Below are 17,957 nucleotides of genomic sequence, written 5' to 3'. Positions count from 1 at the left end.
ATCTCCTTTTACATAATTCTGATGTTGCTATAAAAAAGGAACTGATGCTCCATATGGTAAATAGGTCCAAATATTCTGTTCGAACTGGCTGGGGTTTTCTCTGTAAACACACTTAGGCTGCCTGTCCACAGGCGTTTTTGGATTGCGTTCCCTGCAGCACGCTTTCCATAGAGTTGCTATGTAAAGCGCAGCCCCCTGTCCACGAGCAGAGAATCATAGCGATTCTCCGTGGTGGCCTATCTGTCAGATAGGCTCACAGCGGTGATCCGTCAGATGGCTCCTGCTCCCAGGCGACGGCTCTCTGCAGCGGGATGTCGCAACGCCCGTGGACAGGCAGCCTTAGACTTCGCTTGATTGATGAGGATGATGTGCCTACATCATCCCCGACACCTCCAATACTTGAGCTGGGCATGCGCAGTTGGTTGTGCCCTGGTGTAGGTAGATATGTCTTCTTTTACTGAACATGCTCCCAGGTTGTGTGGCACAAGTGTAAGTTCCCCCATAGTGGAGCAGGAACAAATTAAAATGTGGCCTAAAATTATGGGGGGGTTTTTGTGCTGAAAAATCCCTCTGACTCGCTGGCTACTATGGGTTGCCCTTGAGTCTAATATGCTGGCCACTACCTGTTTCCAAGTGATGAATGACTCTAAGAACAAAGATAGTAATACAGAGAACAGGAAGTGAATTAGAATGGTGCTGACTAGAGATGAGCGAGCATACTCGCTAACGAAAATTACTCGATCCAGCATTGTCCTTAGCGAGTATCTCCCCGCTCGGAAGAAAAGGTTCGGCTGCCGGCGCGGGTGACAGGTGAGTTGCGGTAGTGAGCAGGGGGGAGCGGGGCGGTGGGAGAGATCTCCCCTCCGTTCCTCCCCGCTCTCCCCGCCGGCAGCCAAATCTTTTCTTCCGAGCAGGCAGGTATTCACTAAGGGCAATGCTCGATCGAGTAATTGCCCTTAGCGAGTATGCTCGCTCATCTCTAGTGCTGACTCATGCTACCCATAGAAGTCTATGGAGAGAAAAGGGGGGAGTGAGCTGCAGGAGGGAGAACGATTCACACAGACACTTACTGCAGCTACTACTAAGGTTTAATTATTTTTTTTGTTTAACTGTGGCGATGACATCCCAGACAAAGGCGCCACATAACTGAAGTAGCCAATCACTGCCTCCCTGCAGCTTGGTTAATAGCTGCGGCGCTCATGTGACCCAGGGTCGGGTCGTCATCACTCCCCATGTGGCTCACACTACAGGAAACTGCAGTCTGCTGTGCTTTCCTATGCAGTTGAAAAAAACAAAACAAATCAACATCCACCTAATTAAGGACCCATTCACATGACTGTGATTTCAGTGCGTATTACGCACACGATGCACGGCCGCATGGTATGTGGTTAATGAAAGTACATGGACTTTCATTGATCTGTTCACATTAGCGCATAGATACGTGTGAGAAATAGATCCCAGCATGCTCTATTTCTCAGTGTACCATGCAGCGTCAGCTCTATTCTTTTCTATGGGCAGTGTATACAATGCCGTCCATACACAATACATTGTGTATGAGCGACAATACATACGCAACCCCGCTATGAGAGAGAGCACGGTTTTAATAAAATGTTCGCGCAGCGTTTTCTGCATATGGTTGTATGAATGAGCCGTAAGACTAATAGCTCACTGCTGGCTCCATCAGATATATATTGCTATATGCATGCTTGGGGCTTTACTGTACTTATATATCATCTATAGAGAACCTAAAAACAAAGGCAGAGCACTCCCATGGGTAGTAGTCCCCACAAAGGGCAAATGGAATAAAGACTGAATCTGCTTCCCTTGTGATGATGTGCTCAGAGCACTACATGTATAGCGACTGGAACAATAGCTGGAGGTAAGCCACAACCACCCAAAATAAGGACCTCTGAATAAGGGTGAATGCACATGGATGGATTTGAATTGCGGAGCTGGTGTCTGCCTTTGGATTCCACGGCAAATACCGCCAATGACATGCTGTGACAAAATAATTCTTCATGCACACGAGCAGAAACCAATTGTGGTTTGTGCTCACGATTAAAAAATTGCAGCGTGCTCCATTTTGCGCGGCTTCCATGTGGTTGGCTTCCATTGAAGTCAATGGGCGCCATCCGATCCGCAGCCCATCTGCAATTGACATTGTGGAAAGGTCGTGGATTCCACGTCATTGCATAGTAGTTTAAAAGGAAAAATCTGTACCGCGCATATCCGACGGCGAGCTGTGCCAACCATCCACAGTACAGATGAAGATTCCAGAAAGTAGGTACGTGCAGATGCTGCTGCTGTCAGGGCCAGATTACTGCTCTGCCGTGTGCTTGTGGCCTAAGCCCGAGATTGATAACAGAGATGCACTCCAAGGATATCAAGTGGAAACGCCGAGATACAGCATATCCAATTTATTGTAATCCACAAAATTAAAGTCCATTGAGTCCCTTTTTAGAGCAGAAAGCCCTTCCTCGATCATAGACACCCCTGTGTCTTGGGGAGCACATCTGCGTTCCCGTCACACATATGGCACAGATGTAGTGTGCACACGCCCTGAAGCCGGACTCACACGGCCTTGTGCAAGTGGCGTCCAAGAAACTTGTCTGCAACTCGCGTCGGATGGCACACAGAGAAACATGTGTGCTGTCCAATCTCCACGACCACTGCACATCACATGTACTATGCTCATCTGTGAAAATGAAACAATAAAACATGCAGAGATTTTATTTTATTTTTTCACATAAACCATAGATCTGTGTGAAAGATCATTCGTGTGAGTAGCCTCATAGGCTACAATTGGGCTGCGGAATACATGGACAGCACACAGCCTGAAAATACAGCCATGTGAACTGGCCATTAGAAATAAGGGGGGGGGGGGGTTCCATGGAGAATATTACTGATGACCTATCCTCGGGATTGGGCATCAATAGTTGACCGGCCGGGGTCCGTCGCTCGGGACGCCCGCTAACAGCTCCACAAATACAAAGAGGTCGGAGCGGAAATCTCTGTGTAGTGGCCGGCGCTTGTAACTGTAGACAGGGCTCCCATTGATTTCAATAAGAGCTGCACTTGCAGTAACAAGCGTCGGCCACTACACAGGGGTCGGAGCAGAAACTTCTGCTCCAATCCCTGTGTATTTGTGGCACTGTCAGCAGGTGCACAATCAGCTGATCGATTGGGTCCTGAGTAAAGGAACCCAGTCGATCAACTATTTATGACCTATACTGAGGATAGGTCATCAGTACTATTCTCCCTGGAAAACCCCCTAAGTTTTCCGTACAATTCATTAATAAGTCTTGGTCGGGGAGCAGAATCCATGAATCCAGTAATGATGACCATAATCGGGAGAAAGGTGGTTGGAGACAGCAGCTGTTCTTCCTGACTTCACTGTTAGCATATCCATTCCATTCAGCCATATAAGCAAGATATTTCTACACAGTGCAGAACATATGCAGCTACTAGTGTTAATTGATGTCATGTATCTCATAATTAGGGTTAGGGTTCAAACAAGCGTGACTGATTTTGGTCTGTGAAATATGCATTGATTTTAATCCATGTGTATTTCTACCCTGCATCCGTACGGGTTGTGTGTGTCCATTCTTTACTTCCATGCGTTATCCATTTATCTTCTCATGCATAGAAAAAAGATGGCAGGAAGCCCAATTTTTTTCTGGCATTACTTAGCAATGATCCTCGCAGAAAAGAGCGTACAGGCATGTAATCAATGTAGGCTTCATCTTTTTTTACTTACTCATTGAATGAGCCTCATGTGGTGCAGAGTGTACGCTCTCGCCTATGACCTGAAGGTTGCAAGTTCAATCCCTGTGTGATTAAGGTACCCGGCTCAAGGTTGACTCATCCTTCTGAGGTCGGTAAAATGAGAACCCAGCTTGTTGGGGGATAATAAGTAATAATTACCTGAAAGCACTGTGGAATAAGTTGGCGCTATACAAATACCAAGATTTTTTATTTAATGGATGACTATCACTTGGACCAGAATATGCTGTGATATATATAAATATATTTTACATAGACCATTGGTCTGTGTAAAGAGATGAATGTCTGCTAGCACCATCTGTAATGGGTCAGTAGGCTGTCCATGTGTAGTCAGTTGTGAATGCAGACAGTACATAGACCAGTGTTTCCCAACCGGGGTGCCGCGGCTCTGCGGCTAGTATTCTTGTATTCATTGTATTATGTCGCCACCCGCATATTCCGATGGCGACATAATACAATGAATCCAAGAATACTAGCCATGGAGCCGCAGCACCGCTGGCAGCCTCTCTGCATGCAGCATAGTTTGTAAAAGCTGGCTCTGTTGCCGCCGGCTCTCTGGATGAAACACGCCCCCAGACAATCAGTAGCTGGGGGAGTGCTTCATCCAGAGAGTCGGCAGCAACAGAGCCAGCACGCGAGAACGGCGGTTGGAACCCTGCGCACACAGCTGCAGGGCACCGGCGACAGTGCAGAAGCACCGAGGTGAGCTGCTTTTTGCATGCCCTAGACTCCATGGCTGCATGTAAAGTGGTGGTGGTGCCCTATTCAGCAATTCCAGCAACCTGATTGGTTGTTTGGTGAATCACCCAACCCAAACAACCAACCAGTTTGTTGGAATTGCTGAATAGGGCAGAAGTCTTGTGGAAAGAGTTAATATGCAGGGGTTAATGGGCGCATGTAAGGTTGTGGTGGGTGCGTGGGGGGGTAATGGGCGCATGTAAGGTGGTGGTGGATGCGTGGGGCGTAATGGGCGCATGTAAGGTGGTGGTGTTGGGTGCGTGGGGGGGGGTAATGAGCGCATGTAAGGTGGTGGTGATGGGTGCGTGGGGGGATAATGAGCGCATGTAAATTGCTGGTAGGTGCGTGTGGGGGGGGATAATTGTGAAGGAAGGGAGGGGAGAGAATGCTCGCATGTAAAATGGTGGAGGAAGGGAATGGCTGCGGCCGCATGGAAAATGATGGAGGGAGGGGAGAGAACGGCCGCATGTAAAATGATGGAGGGAGGGGAAGAATGGCCGCATGTAAAATGGTGGAGGGAGGGAGGGGAGAGAATGGCCGCATGTAAAATGGTGGAGGGAGGGGAGAGAATGGCTGCATGTAAAATGGTGGAGGGAGGGAATGGCTGCATGTAAAATGTTGGAGGGAGAGAAGGGAGAGAATGATTGCATGTAAAATGGTGGAGGGAGTGAATGGCCGCATGTAAAATGGTGGGGGGAGGTAATGGCGATGGCAGTATGTAAAATGGTTGAGGGAGGGAGGGGAGAGAATGACTGCATGTAAAAAGGGTGGAGGGAGGGAGGGAATGGCTGCATGTAAAAAGGGTGGAGGGAGGGAGGGAATGGCCGCATGTAAAATGGTGGAGGGAGAGAGGGGAGAGAATGACTGCATGTAAAATGGTGGAGGGAGAGAATGGCCGCATGTAAAATGGTGGAGGGAGGGAGGGAGGGAGGGGAGAGAATGACCGCATGTAAAATGGTGGAGGGAGAGAATGGCCGCATGTAAAATGGTGGAGGGAGGGAGCGGAGAGAATGGCCGCATGTAAAAAGGGTAGAGGGAGGGAATGGCCACATGTAAAATGGTGGAGGGAGAGAGGGGAGAGAATGACCACATGTTAAATGATGGAGTGAGAGAGGGGAGAGAATGACCGCATGTAAAATGGTGGAGTGAGCGAATGGACGCATGTAAAATGGTGGGGGGAGAGAGGTGGGGGTAATGACTGCATTTAAAATGGTGTAGGGAGGGAGGGGAGAGAATGACTGCATGTAAAATGGTGGAGGGAGAGAGATAGGGGTAATGACTGCATGTAAAATGGTGGGGGGAGGGAATGGCCGCATGTAAAATGGTGGGGGGAGGGAGGGGAGAGAATGACTGCATGTAAAATGGTGGAGGGAGGGAGGGAATGGCCGCATGTAAAATGGTGGAGGGAGAGAGCGGAGAGAATGACCGCATGTAAAATGATGGAGGGAGGGAATGGCCGAATGTAAAATGGTGGGGGAAGGGAGGTGGGGGTAATGACCGCATGTAAAATGGTGAGGGAGGCATATTGGCCTTTTACTCCCAACCTCTAAATGAGCCAACCTAACAACCAATCACCGTGAATGCGTAAATCCAAACAACAAATCAGGTTGCGAATGGTGTGGAGGTGGGGAGGGAATGGCTGCATGTAAAATGGTGGAGGGAGGGAATGGCTGCATGTAAAATGGTGGAAGGAGGGAATAGTTAGCATAGTCATTAAAGGGTTGTAAATGACTAGATTTTGTATATCGTGTAAACATTTTTGGATAGTGGTGTCCCTGTGAATATATAATATGTCGTAATAAGCCACACCCTAACCACACCCCTGCCACACCCTAACCACACCCCCTTTTGGTATGGGCGCCGTGCTGTAAATTGTTTTTACCAGGGGTGCCCCAAGGCTGAAAAGGTTGGGAATCACTGGCATAGACATACAAATTGCAGTGTGAATAAGAGGCAAAGATCCAACCTGTTTAATCCCCCTGGACATCTAATTGTCTGTAATAGGGAGAGATTTATAAACTGTCTAAAAGAAAAACAGGGCTGAAAAAATAGCAAGAAAACCGGGATGTAGTGCAGAGGTAGAATAGCATGGAATGAATGACAAGACATGACCTCACTGATAGCGAATAGAGCGCATTATAGGGCAACACAAGCCCTCTGTTAGATATAGCTGCACTGTGCATTTTCAATCAGCTATGTAGGAACTATCCTGCAGATAGTTAACTGTGCCAAGTGGAGAGAGAAGGAAGGGGACTCTGTTACTTCTCCCTCCACTGGGCACAGTTAAGCCTTTGGTACAGCGATAACTGTGCCCAGTCCAGCTTTCTATGATGAAGGGGTTGTGTTTAGAGATGAGCGAACGTACTCGTCCGAGCTTGATGCTCGCTCGAGTATTAGGGTACTCGAGACGAGCACCACGCGGTACTCGAGTCAATTGCATTTCCTTCCCTGCATATTTAACGCCATTTTCTGGCCAATAGACATGCAGGGAAGGCATTACCACTTCCTCCTGTGATGTGCCAGCCCTATCCCACCCCCCTGCAGTGAGTGGCTAGTGAGATCAAGTGACCGCTGAGTACTTAAAGCGGTCCCGCCCGCGGCTCGCCTCAAACACACACTGGGAGAGATCAGGGATAGTGCTGTTCCTGCTATAGGGAGAGTGTTAGGCTACTGTTAGCGTCTCCAAGAACCCCAACGGTCCTTCTTAGGGCCACATCTGACTGTGTGCATTACTATTGTGGCTGCTGGTAGCAGTTTTGCACATTTTTTTTTTGTATATCGGGCGTGCAGGCTATAGCGTTAAAAGTCTGAAGTCAATTATACAGAGAATAGGGGCAGTACTGGTGAGGCAGGGACAGTGGTACAGGGAAAGACATATACAGGCTATATAGGCTGTTTGCTTTTTCAAAAAAATTGGAAAAAAAAAACTTCTTTGGGCTGCCTGTGACCGTGTACAGTCAGTTATTGCAGCCTTGAGCATAAATTTTTTTCTGGCTGGAGTGTGCGTTACATAACCGCTGTCAGCCTCCAACTGCAGGCCAATAAGCGCCTAATTTTTTACACCGTACTGTGTGTGCCGTGAGCTTCATGCACAGCATGCGGCGGCAAGCCCTGGTAGAGGGAAAGACATATACACGCTACATAGGCTCTTTGGTTTTTCACCAAAAAAAAATTTTTTTTAATTCTTAGGGCTACCTGTGACCTTGTACAGTTGACAGCCTGTCTGCTGGGAGTTGTAGTGGCTCACTATTACACAGCTAGGTCTTATTGCAGCCTTGCACATCATTTTTGCGCACTACAGTGTGCGTTCCGTAACCGCTGTCAGCCTCCAACTGCAGGCCAATAAGCGCCTAATTTTTTACACCGTACTGTGTGTGCCGTGAGCTCCATGCACAGCATGCGGCGGCAAGCCCTGGTAGAGGGTCTGTGGGTTCCTGCTAGCCACCCATGCTGCTGGTGCCCACAGACTTGCCAGTGCGCAGTTATAACTGCCAGGCACTTTTAAAAAAAACTAATGTCTGGGGCATGGAGTGTTGGCCGCGGCCCACATCTATTTCCTCTCACATCACCTCAGCTATCCGGGGCACTGCAATGGGATTTCTTTCTGTACTGTCAAAACCTAGACAGAATGAATACTGTGTGGGCACATGGATTCTGCATAGCTATGTAACTCATGCCCACGTTTGCAGCTCCTGACGGAGGTGGCACAGGATTGGAATGAAGATCGAACGTCAATTTCTCATTGATTCTCTACAGCATTGTGGGCTATCGCCCCCCCCCCCCCACCTTTTAAAGAGGGTCGCTGCCTGGCCCTGCCAACCCTTTGCAGTGTGTGCCTCCAGTTCCTTCTCATGGCAGACGCACTTGTAAATAGACATGAGGGTGGTGTGGCTATGCAGCCAGCGTGTGGCATGAGGGCAGCTGAAGGCTGCGCAGGGACACTTTTGTGTGCGCTGTGGACGCAGGGTCGTGCGTGGGGGTTGGGCAGCATGTAACCCAGGAGAAGAGGCAGCGGTGTGTCCCACAGGCTGTGCTTGTGCTTGGTTGGAGGTAGTGTGGTGCTTAGCTAAGGTGTGCCTTACTAATGAGGGTTTGTCTGAAGTAAAAATTGTTAGGGGGGGAGGCCCACTCTTGCCGCTATTGTGGCTTAACAGTGGGACCTGGGAACCTGAGATGTAGCCCAGCATGTTCCCCTTTGTCTGCCCTATCCGTATCTGTGTCGTTTCCATCACTTTCGTAGGTCTTAAAGATTTGCACAAATGAAAACCTTAGCGAGCATCGGCGATATACAAAAATGCTCGGGTCGCCCATTGACTTCAATGGGGTTCGTTACTCGAAACGAACCCTCGAGCATCGCGGAAAGCTCGACTCGAGCAACGAGCACCCGAGCATTTCGGTGCTCGCTCATCTCTAGTTGTGTTGCCCCATAATGTGTTATATTTGCTGGTTTAAATAAAAGAGAAGTCCGATCACGCCTCAACTCTGTGATTCATCTCCCCCCGATTGTACAAGTGCGTTACATCCTAGTTTTCTTGCTGTTCTCTTCCCTGTGACTTACTACACTCACTCACCTACAGTAGTGATCACCCAGGTTGGCAGAACTGTTTTGTATTATTATTGATGAAGCCATCATTAGGATCCCCCCCCCCCCTCCCCACTGCGCTATTTGTAGAGAACCCTCTGGGCTGCCCACCTTTTAGGATCCATTTCTTACTACATATGAAACTGTCCTTTCTGCCATTTCTTAAGGTATATTCATCATTTCACTGTTAGGTTAACGCCAGAGTAATCCCTGACATCATGGAGTGAATCATGTGACCTGCTGCGTGCAGATTGCTCACGCTCCAGCTGGTGCAATGATGAACAAATGGAGGACTAGTAGCCAGATCACACAAGTTTGGAGCAGATGTAACCCAGTTATTGGGAATTATGCATCCATTAACCCTTTCCAATCTAATTTGTATCCCGGTTTTCCTAGGGGGCTTACTCTTTTTCTGCTGTTATACAACAGTGCTATATGCTGGCTAAAGCCAGTACTGCATGAGGTGACACGTTGGATAGGCTCAGACAGCAGAGAAGCTGGCAATATACAGTAAGAGAACCCCGAAGGGCATCTTCCAACATTAGAGCTGTACAGCCTTAAATCATGATGTCTTTAGACGTCAGAGAGTGGATTGGAAAGGGTTAATAGGAACAAGCTGGACATTAAGGGGGTTTTACCAGAATAACGGGTTGTTCCCGATCCGCAAGACAGGGAATAACTTGCTGATCGGTGCTTCTTCCCCAGCAGTGACGTCACTCTGAATGGAGTGCTGATTGAGCACTATAAAGTGTATGGCCTCTCACTGTGTAGGGGCAGGTAGCCGGTGACAGGGGGAGACATTCTTGTGATGGCTCCCTGCACCTCATTTTGGGTCTTGCGGTCAGTGATATAACATGTATGGTGAAAACACAATTGCCTCCGACCGATGACCTGAGAGAATAGATTTCATCTGAGCTGCTAATTAACAAGTATTAAAAGTTATTGTAAACTGTCCGTAAATCCCCCTCCCACATTATGTCCCGATGTAGGGGATAATACTCCAGATGATCCTGCGACGAGAGGGGAATCTTCTCCATTTCTCCACTAGGTGGTGCCAAACACCTCACTAGACCACAAAGGCAGCGAATGAGTCAATGGGTTTCCTTTCTCACGTCCCCCGGGAGCATATTTGGTATTTCAGCCGCACTTAAGTGGCGCTGCCGACCTCATTGGCTGGTCGGCACCACCTGGGTACACAGCGTGCACGCAGAGACACTTCAGCTACACTTCAGCAGCCGTGCACTATACTTCAGCAGGCTTCCACTACACTTCAGCAGCAGTGCATGAGGGTCACGTGGGTCAAGTGATCTGTTATTTGGCGGCGATTTCAAGAGGACGACTGGTGTGGAGAGGAGCCTGATATTAGGCTGCGGTTTTTGGGGGAAATTACGTGCTCCATTTTAAGAGGACGACTGGTGTGAAGAAGAACCTGACATTAGGCTGCGTTTTTGGGTAAATTACGTGCTGATCTCAGATTTGAGAGGATGATTCGTGTGGAGAGGAATTTCGCTCGTCCACCATCTGACGTAACTTGGCGAGATAAGCTGCTGCATTTGCCCAATTAGTCATGCTGTATCGAAAAAAATACATTTGCGCATCCCGCGGTCTGAAGCGTACCATAGCGCTGCTATGGAAAGCGACGGCCCCCTGTTCATTGTGATTCTCTGCTCGTGGCGAGATGATTTCCTCAGCGCAATGGCGGCCAATTTGCAGCATGCTGCATCGATTCTCCGCTCGTGGCGGGCAGCATGCTGCAAATTGCCGCCATTCTCCGTAGTCAGCCTATCTATCAGATTGGGCTGACAGGCAGAGAATCAGCGGTGCCGGCTCCCGCGTCTGAGCTTCTCGTGGAGAGAGGGGAGTGTTTGGTCCTGTTTATTTGAAAGTTTTCACGTGCATGCGCCCGTATTTGCATCTCTTCCCGTGCATGTACTCATATTAGCATATTTGCATATGGTCGCGTGCATGCGCTTGTATTTGCATATTGTTGCGTGAATGTGCTCGCATTTGCATATTGTCGCGTGCATGTGCTCGTATTGGCATATTTGCATATTTTCGCTTGCATGCGCTCGTATTTGCATATTGTCGCGTGCATGCGCTTGTAATTGCATATTTTCACCTGCATGGGCTCGTATTAGCATATTTTCGCTTGCATGCGCTCGTATTGGCATATTTGCATATTTTTGCTTGTATGCGCTCGTATTTGCATATTGTCGCGTGCATGTACTCATATTTGCATATTGTCGTGAGCATGCGCTCATATTTGCATATTGTCGCGTGCATGTGCTCGTATCGGCACATTTGCATATTGTCGCGTCCATGTGCTCGTATTTGCATATTGTCGCGTGCATGCACTCGTATTTGCATATTATCACGTGCATGTGCTCGTATCTGCATATTTGCATATTGTCGCGTCCATGTGCTCGTATTTGCATATTGTCGCGTTCATGTGCTCGTATTGGCATATTTGCATATTTTCGCTTGCATGCGCTCGTATTTGCATATTGTCGTGTGCGTGTGCTCGTATTGGCATATTTGCATATTTTCGCTTGCATGCGCTCATATTTGCATATTGTCGCGTGCATGCGCTTGTAATTGCATATTTTCGCCTGCATGGGCTCGTATTAGCATATTTTCGCTTGCATGCGCTTGTATTGGCATATTTGCATATTTTTGCTTGCATGCGCTCGTGTTTGCATATTGTCGCGTGCATGTACTCATATTTGCATATTGTCGTGAGCATGCGCTCATATTTGCATATTGTCGCGTGCATGTGCTCGTATCGGCACATTTGCATATTGTCGCGTCCATGTGCTCGTATTTCCATATTGTCGCGTGCATGCACTCGTATTTGCATATTATCACGTGCATGTGCTCGTATCTGCATATTTGCATATTGTCGCGTCCATGTGCTCGTATTTGCATATTGTCGCGTTCATGTGCTCGTATTGGCATATTTGCATATTTTCGCTTGCATGCGCTCGTATTTGCATATTGTCGCATCCATGTGCTCGTATTGGCATATGTGCATATTTTCACTTGCATGCGCTCGTATTTGCATATTGTCGTGTGCGTGTGCTCGTATTGGCATATTTGCATATTTTCGCTTGCATGCGCTCGTATTTGCATTTTGTCACGTGCATGTGCTCGTATTTGCATATTTGCATATTTTCGCTTGCATGCGCTCGTATTTGCATATTGTCGCGTGCATGTGCTCGTATCAGCATATTTGCATATTGTCGCATGCATGTGCTCGTATCGGCATATTTGCATATTGTCACGTCCATGTGCTCGTATTTGCATATTGTCGCGCCCATGTGCTCGTATTGGCATATTTGCATATTTTCGCTTGCATGCGCTCTTATTTGCATATTGTTGCGTGCATGCGCTCGTATTTGCATATAGTCGCGTGCATGTGCTCGTATCAGCATATTTGCATATTGTTGCATGCATGTGCTCGTATCGGCATATTTGCATATTGTCGCGTCCATGTGCTCGTATTGGCATATTTGCATATTTTCACTTGCATGCGCTCGTATTTGCATATTGTCGTGTGCATGCGCACGTATTGGCATATTTGCGTATTTTCGTTTGCATGCACTCGTATTAGCATATTGTCACGTGCATGTGTTCGTATTGGCATATTTTCGCTTGCATGCGCTCGTATTTGCATATTTTCGCCTGCATGTGCTCGTATTTGCATATTGTTGTGTGTATGTGCTCGTATTTGCATATTGTCGCGTGCATGTACTCATATTTGCATATTGTTGCGTGCATGCGCTCGTATTTGCATATTGTCGCGTGCATGTGCTCGTATCGGCATATTTGCATATTTTCGATTGCATGCGCTCGTATTTGCATATTGTTGTATGCATGTGCTCGTATTGGCATATTTGCGTATTTTCATTTGCATGCGCTCGTATTTGCATATTGTCGCGTGCATGTGCTCGTATCGGCATATTTGCATATTGTCGCGTCCATGTGCTCGTATTTGCCTATTGTCGCTTGCATGTACTCATATTGCGCAACCTATTTTCCACAGGACTACTTGTGTGGAGAGGAACCTGACATTTGGCTGCGTTTTGGGGGGAAATTACGTGCTGATCTCAGATTTGCCCGCCTTTTGGAGAGGACGACTCGTGTGGAGAGGAATTTTGCTCGCCCACCATCTGACGTAACTTGGCGAGGTAAGCTGCATCTGCCCAATTTTTTCATGCTGCATCGATACAAATACATTTGCGAATCCCGCGCTCTGAAGCGTACCATAGCGCTGCTATGGAAAGTGACAGCCCCCTGTTCATTGCGATTCTTCGCTCGTGGCGAGCGGAGATTCATTACGATCTGATTTCGCCAGCCCAATGGCGGCCAATTCGCAGCATGCTACATCCATTCTCCGCTCGTGGCGGGCAGCATGCTGCGAATTGCCCCCATTCTCCGTAGTCAGCTTATCTATCAGATTGGGCTGACTGGCAGAGAATCAGCGGTGCCGGCTCCCGCGCCTGAGCTTCTCGTGCAGAGAGGGCGGTGTTTGGTCATGTTTATTTGAAAGTTTTCGTGTGCATGTGCTCGTATTTGCATCTCTTCCCGTGGATATGCACATATTAGCATATTTACATGTGCTCATATTGGCATGTCTTTGCGTGCATGTGCTTATATTGGCATGTCTGCGTGCATGTGCTCATATTGGCATGTCTTTGCGTGCATGTGCTCATATTGGCATGTCTTTGCGTGCATGTGCTCATATTGACATGTCTTTGCGTGCATGTGCTCATATTGGCATGTTTTTGCGTGCATGTGCTCATATTGGCATGTTTTTGCGTCCATGTGCTCATATTGGCATGTTTTTGCGTGCATGTGCTCATATTGGCATTTCTTTGTGTGCATGTGCTCGTATTGGCATGTCTTTGCTTGCATGTGCTCGTATTGGCATGTCTTTGCGTGCATGTGCTCGTATTGGCATGTCTTTGCGTGCATGTGCTCGTATTGGCATGTCTTTGCGTGCATGTGCTCGTATTGGCATGTCTTTGCGTGCATGTACTCGTATTGGCATGTCTTTGCGTACATGTGCTCTTATTGGCATGTCTTTGCGTGCATGTGCTCTTATTGGCATGTCTTTGTGTGCATGTGCTCTTATTGGCATGTCTTCGCGTGCATGTGCTCATATTTGCATATTTGTATGTTTTGCGTGCATGTGCTCAAATTTGTGCATGTGTGCATGTATGCTCATCATTCTAGCATGTGCAAATTTTGTTATTTTGCGTGTTTTCGCCTGCCTGTCTGCATGATTTGTCATGATTGTGGCATATGCTAACTTTTGCCTATTTGCATGTCTTCCTGTGCATGTACTGTCATGATTCTAGCATGTGCTCATATATGCATGTTTTCGCCTGCATGTGTGCATGTATGCTCATGTTTCTAGCAGGTGCTCATATTTGCATAGTTTCGTGTGCATGTATGGTCATGCTTATGCAGTTTTCTAGTTTTGTGGTGTAGCCAGAGCATGTAAGCATATCGTTCTATTTGTGTGTGTGGTGTGGTTGTGTGTATGCAGTATATGTGGTGTACTAGCATGTGCTTGTGTATTCAGTAGGTTGAAGTATGTGTAGGCTTTATGTGGTGTGCAAGTGCAGTACGTGTGGTGTGAATATGGCACATATTTGCGTGTGTTTGCGCACACGCACTGCATATTAGTGCATGTACGCGCGGTGCATGTTAGTGCGTGTGCGTGCGATGCATATTTGCGCGTGTGTACATTAGCGTGCACACTAGCATTCGTGTTTGTGCGCACGCAGCATATTAGCGCGCAGGGTCCATATTACGGTGTGTGCATGCGTGGAGTACATATAAGCGTGTGGTTGTGTGTTTCTCAGGTGGGGTGCCTGATAGCGTGTGTGTGTGTGAGATACCTGTCTGCTTGTGGTTCTGTGTGGCATGTCTATTAGCGTGGGGGTGTCAGTGTGTATGGGAGGAGCCTATTAGCATGCAGTTGTGCGTGTGTGGTGCTTATTAGCACGAGGTTGTGCATATGGATGTAGGGTGCCTAGTAACGTGTGTATGATGACTATTAGCGTTTGGTTCTCTGTATATGCGCTATATTTGTGTGTGTTGCTGCTTTGCCCTGCGGACAGCGGTTGGATAGGAAGCTCATCCGGTTGCTCCTTCCCTGTTCATACTGAAGTTCTCAGTCACTGTCTTGCGTCTTTCTCTGATGTTGCTCTTTTCATGCGTGTTGCGATCTCAACGTCTGTGCTGCTTGTTGCGATCTCGACGTGCGCGTTGGCATCTCGACATGCGTGCTGCCTGTTGGGATCTCGACGTGCGTACTGCCTGTTGAGATATCAACGTGCGTGCTGCCTGTTGGGATCTCGACGTGCGTGCTGCCTGTTGGGATCTCGACGTGAGTGCTGCCTGTTGGGATTTCGACGTGCGTACTGCCTGTTGAGATATCAACGTGCGTGCTGCCTGTTGGGATCTCGACGTGCGTGCTGCCTGTTGGGATCTCGACGTGAGTGCTGCCTGTTGGGATCTCGACGTGCGTGCTGCCTGTTTGGATCTCGACGTGCGTGCTGCCTGTTTGGATCTCGACGTGCGTGCTGCCTGTTTGGATCTCGACGTGCGTGCTGCCTGTTTGGATCTCGACGTGTGTGCTGCCTGTTTGGATCTCGACGTGCGTGCTGCCTGTTTGGATCTCGACGTGCGTGCTGCCTGTTGGAATCTTGACGTGCGTGCTGCCTGTTGGAATTTTGACGTGCGTGCTGCCTGTTGGAATCTTGACGTGCGTGCTGCCTGTTTGGATCTCGACGTGCGTGCTGCCTGTTGGGATCTTGACATGTGAAGCTGGCAGAGGTGTAGTGTGGTATGTGTTAGAGATCTACTCAGTCATCTAATATGCACTGATGGGGGAGAGCCTGACTCGTGACTCTCCCTGCCACACATCATGACAACTCTTCCTGTCCTTTCCCATCAGGCCCTATGTCTCTGCTGTCTCAAAGAAGCAATGGAATACTGCGAATTCCAGGAAACATGACGAGTTTATTGGCCACCTGAACGCGGTCAGTAACAAGGCGGAGTTATACCGGCACCTCAAGGAAGAGAACGGGTGAGTTGGACATTGGGGAAGTTTGTAGCTCCAATATAACTGATGCTTTGTTTATTGTAGATGCCGACTGTAATTAACCCCTTCCAGCTGTCGGACGTACATCTACATCCTGCAGTGTCTTGGTATGTATGAAGGGAGATCGCGGGGCGACCTCTCTTCATACTGTGCGCACGTAAGCTGTTTGTTACAGCTGACACACTTGGGCAATAGCCGCAATCAGCAATGCGTCTGATCACTGCTATTAACCCTTTAAATGCTGCCGTTAATTCTAACAGTGGCATTTACATCCCCCGAATGATGTTCGGTGGTCCCAAACGCGGTGAGATTGCAGGGAGACGTACGGGTGTCAGGGCAGCTGGGGGCCTTCTTGGCAGACTGCCTATGAAAGGCATCCCCGTGGAGTGGCTTGATAGACTGCCTGTCAGATCGCAGTATGATGTAATGCTATGGCATCACATCATACTGCAGGAGCGATCGGAGCATCACTAATTGCAGTGCCCTGTAGGAACCAAAAAAGAAAGTAAAAATAAGAACAAAGTTTTACAAAAATAAGTCATAAGTTTAAATCACCCCCCATTTTGCCATATTTATAATAAAAAAAAATATCTAAATCATAAATGGAAAATACACATTTCGTATGGCTACGTTCGTAAAAGTTAAATCTCCAAAGTAGCACATTATTTATCCCACACAGGGAATGTCGTTCGAAAAGAAAAAAATAATCTTAAGCACACCAGAAATGCTCTTTTTTTGTCACCCTGTCTCCCAGAAAAAATTGCAATAAAAAACATTCCAAATGTCCTATCTATACAGAAATGTGAGCAACATAAACTATAGGAGGCCCCGCCAAAAAAGAGCCCTTGTACAGCTAAATCCACGGTGAAAAAAAAGGTATTGCGCGCAAATTGGGCAGAAAGTAATTCTAACTAATTAAATGTCTTAGAAAAAACATACAAGTAGTACAACCCAAATATCTTGCACTAGTCTGGGATCGTAGTAATCGTACCGACCCTTACAATAAAGTTATCAGGTCATTTTTGTGGCAGTTTGTGCGCCGTAGAAACAAGATGCACAGGAAAAGTTGCAGAATCCCCCCCCCCCCTTTTTCTCTTCACTTAGAATTGTAATGTTTGGCAGTGCATTATATAATACATTAACTATTACATCGTGGTTGGTTCGGAACACCAGTAAGAGCATCGAAATGCAACTGTCCGAATGGACAGCGTCATGTAAAGGTTTAATAGTTGCAATCCGAGTTAACATTGATTGTGGCTGTTGTGGGCACTTCTTTAAATGAAAATTAGCTTAATGTCTTAGACGGTCCAGAAAAAAATCAGGACTGTTGGGAAAAAAAGAAATCTCTTGCTGATTCTTTTGACCTGGTTGGGGGAGTAATGGTCAATGTAAGTGGGTGGAGCAGATCTAGGGATCAGTAATACTGGTGGGATATGCTGATTTTTCATCATTTCCTGTAGATCTGACGTCCTTGAGAACGGGAAGACTGGCAGACAGTGAAGAGACCTTCAACGTTCAACAATCTTGAAACCCTTCGTGTGATGAACTGATTTTTACCTGTGACTCATCTTTTTATAAGTTTTTTCTTTCAAAGAATTATCACAGAGGATCCTGAAAAACTGCGCAATATTTTACTACGATGGAGTAAACAGAAAAGACCCGCAAACACAGCGGCCTTTTGTTTATATCGGAATGAAACTTGGTGTAAAATCCATATTTTCAATAAATAATAAAATGTGA

General features: G+C 47.4%; 1 long non-coding RNA gene across 1 annotated transcript; it reads left to right on the top strand.

Moving 5' to 3' along the window:
• Nucleotides 1–10,351: 10,351 nt before the first annotated feature.
• LOC136612305 (uncharacterized) lies at nucleotides 10,352–17,957 on the top strand. Its single transcript, XR_010790385.1, has 4 exons — nucleotides 10,352–10,555; nucleotides 13,146–13,290; nucleotides 16,071–16,202; nucleotides 17,678–17,957. It is a non-coding gene; the product is annotated as an uncharacterized lncRNA (long non-coding RNA).

This window comes from Eleutherodactylus coqui, chromosome 1, assembly GCF_035609145.1.
Source record: "Eleutherodactylus coqui strain aEleCoq1 chromosome 1, aEleCoq1.hap1, whole genome shotgun sequence".
Classification (NCBI taxonomy): Eukaryota; Metazoa; Chordata; class Amphibia; order Anura; family Eleutherodactylidae; genus Eleutherodactylus; species Eleutherodactylus coqui.
Note: the sequence above shows the minus strand (reverse complement) of the source record. Positions and strands in the feature narration are given on the sequence as shown.